Source organism: Rutidosis leptorrhynchoides, chromosome 2 (genome assembly GCF_046630445.1).
Source record: "Rutidosis leptorrhynchoides isolate AG116_Rl617_1_P2 chromosome 2, CSIRO_AGI_Rlap_v1, whole genome shotgun sequence".
Taxonomy (NCBI): domain Eukaryota; kingdom Viridiplantae; phylum Streptophyta; class Magnoliopsida; order Asterales; family Asteraceae; genus Rutidosis; species Rutidosis leptorrhynchoides.
The window spans coordinates 86,859,013-86,862,584 of NC_092334.1; positions in this window are offsets into that span (position 1 = coordinate 86,859,013).

The following is a 3,572-nucleotide window of genomic DNA, read 5'->3' on the forward strand; positions in this document are numbered from 1 at the left end:
TTTGCGGAAATTAGGATTTTCTTTGATTAAATGTGTAATCTGCCTTGATTGCTATGTCTGATATTTCGCTATAAATTGACCTCTTCCGTCTCATTATTTTCACCATCCCTACTTTCTTCCCCAATTAATACATTCAAAAGATTGTGAAAATGCTCAATCCAGTTCTGGTTCTTGACCTAATATTAACGTTTGCCACAATCATCCTTCTTTTCCAGCTCCCACCAGAAGAATCTGTTTATTTCTATTATGCTCTAGGGATTGTTGTATTTATCATTCTCCCGTGTCTTTATATTGCTATACGCATTGATATACACGGTTTGTAATTTCGGGGTTGTTATTGGGCTTATATTCTCCATGATATTTCAATGTCCCTACTTCTGTCTTCTATAATCATTGTCATTCACAGTTAATATTCCCTCCTATTTGCTGTGATTTATACTCCAATTTCTATTTCGGAGCATTGTCCCTTCGTTTCTTCTTCTTGCGATTAGGCATCTCTTGTAATGGTCCAGAATTCGTAGGTATGGAGTTTTGGATGAACATAGTTAATGTTCTGAGAAGGTAATCGTAATGGCACAATCTTGATTTGTCAAATTACCAGAATATTCGGAAAAGACCGAATCATCAAGAAAAATATTTTCTTGATATGTTTAGAGTTTAAATAGAATAAAAGAGTTATGTAACATGGTTCATGATGAGGGTGTGATATGTGAACCTTTATCAAGTTCAATTAGAAACTCAGCATGACTTACTGTAATATAATCACGTTGATCAAGTGTCATTATATTATACTAATTCATGCTTCAGTTCCCAACACTACTTCAAAACATTTAAATTTTAAACTTGAAGGTTTCAGAATTTAGAAACTAAAATAGTTTCTTTTATGATGTAATACAGATAGCGCGAAGAGATGAATGATTTCAGATAAGAATGCTTATGAAAATATCTTCAGAAATTTTTACTGTAGCAATTCACTGTAGCAATTCACTGTAGCAAAGTCAATTTTCACTGTAGCAAAGTCAATTTTTATGTAATACAGATAGCAAAGTCAATTTTTACTGTAGCAATTCACTGTAGCAAAGTCAATTTCACTGTAGCAAATAGTGATTTTCAAAAACACTGTAGCATTTTGGGTACTGTAGCAATTTGAAAATACTTTATCAAATTAGTGTTTTACTGGTTCATCTTAAACGTTTTAGTTAACTTATCTAAATATCGATCAAATCAATAATCGAATGTTACTATTGTTTACTAAATAACTTGAAATCATATATATTTAATTAGATATATAAACCAATAAGTTTAATGTACGGTATTATGCAATTAAAACTTTGTTACGTTTTCAAGTTATAGTATATATATGTATCTATTTACATATAATTGTTCGCGAATCGTTGAGAAAATCGAAGGGTACTTGAATAGTTCAAAAATTTTGAGATTCAGTTTTACAGACTTTGTTTATCGTGTCGAAATCATTAATCCTTTAAAGATTAAGTTTAAATTTAGTCGCAAATTTTCGGGTCATTACATCATGTCTAGACAAGTCCCCAATGCTTGTTGCAACGTCTGCCAGAACCTTGAAACAAATCTACCATCCCTATCAGAGATAATAGAGATGGGTATTCCATGTCTGGAGACAACCTTCTTCAAATACAATCGCGCCAACTTCTCCATTTTGTCATCTTCTCTCGTTGGTAGGAAGTGTGCTGACTTAGTGAGACGATCAAGTATTTCCCAAATAGTATCATAACCACTTGCAGTCCTTAGCAATTTAGTAATGAAATCCATGGTAATGTTTTCCCATTTCCATTCCGGGATTTCAGGTTGTTGTAGTAGACCTGATAGTTTCTGATGTTCAGCTTTAACCTTAGAACACGTTAAACATTCTCCTACATATTTAGCAATATCGGCTTTCACACCCGACCACCAAAAGTGTTTCTTGAGATCTTTATACATCTTCCTCGCTCCGGGATGTATTGAATATCTGGTTTTATGTGCTTCCTTAAGTACCATTTCTCTCACATCTCCAAATCTTGGTACCCAAATTCTATCAGCCCTATATCGGGTTCCGTCTTCCTGAATATTAAGATGTTTCTCTGATCCTTTGGGTATCTCATTCTTCAACTTTCCTTCTTTTACAACCCCCTGTTGCGCCTCCTTTATTTGAGTAGTAAGGTTAGTACGAATAATTATATTCATAGCTTTTACCCGTATAGGTTCTCTGTCCTTTCTACTCAAAGCGTCGGCTACCACATTCGCCTTCCCCGGGTGGTATCAAATCTCAAAATCATAATCATTCAACAGTTCAATCCACCTGCGTTGTCTCATATTCAGTTGCTTCTGATTAAATATATGTTGGAGACTTTTGTGGTCAGTATATATAATACTTTTGACTCCATATAAATAATGCCTCCAAGTCTTTAATGCAAAAACAACAGCACCTAATTCCAAATCGTGAGTTGTATAATTTTGCTCATGAAACTTCAATTGTCTAGACGCATAAACAATCACCTTCGTTCGTTGCATTAATACACAACCGAGACCTTGCTTTGATGCGTCACAATAAATTACAAAATCATCATTCCCTTCAGGCAAAGTCAATATAGGTGCCGTAGTTAGCTTTTTCTTCAATAACTGAAACGTATTCTCTTGTTCATCCTTCCATTCAAATTTCTTCCCTTTATGCGTTAATACAGTCAAGGGTTTTGCTATTTTGGAGAAATCTTGGATGAATCTTCTGTAGTAACCAGCCAATCCTAAAAATTGACGTATATGCTTCGGAGTTTTTGGGGTTTCCCACTTTTCAACAGTTTTGATCTTTGCCGGGTCCACCTGGATACCTTCTTTATTCACTATGTGACTGAGGAATTGAACTTCTTCCAACCAAAATGCACACTTTGAAAACTTAGCTTACAGTTTTTCTTTCCTCAATACTTCTAGCACTTTTCTCAAATGTTCTTCGTGCTCTTGATCATTCTTTGAGTAAATAAGTATGTCATCGATGAAAACAATGACAAACTTGTCAAGATATGGCCTACACACTTGGTTCATAAGGTCCATGAACACAGCTGGTGCGTTAGTCAATCCAAACGGCATAACCATAAACTCGTAATGACCATAACGCGTCCTAAAAGAAGTTTTTAGAATATCATCCTCCTTTACTCGCATTTGATGATATCCAGAACGTAAATCAATTTTCGAATAAACCGACGAGCCTTGTAGTTGATCAAATAAGTCGTCAATTCTCGGCAGTGGATAACGGTTTTTGATGGTAAGTTTATTCAACTCTCTGTAGTCAATACACAACCTAAATGTACCATCCTTCTTCTTGACAAACAAAACAGGAGCTCCCCATGGTGATGTGCTTGGTCGAATGAAACCACGTTCTAATAGTTCTTGCAGTTGGCTTTGCAGTTCTTTCATCTCGCTGGGTGCGAGTCTGTAAGGAGCACGAGCTATTGGTGCAGCTCCTGGTACAAGATCTATTTGAAATTCAACAGATCGATGTGGAGGTATTCCCGGTAATTCTTTCGAAAATACATCAGGAAATTCTTTTACGACGGGAACATCAT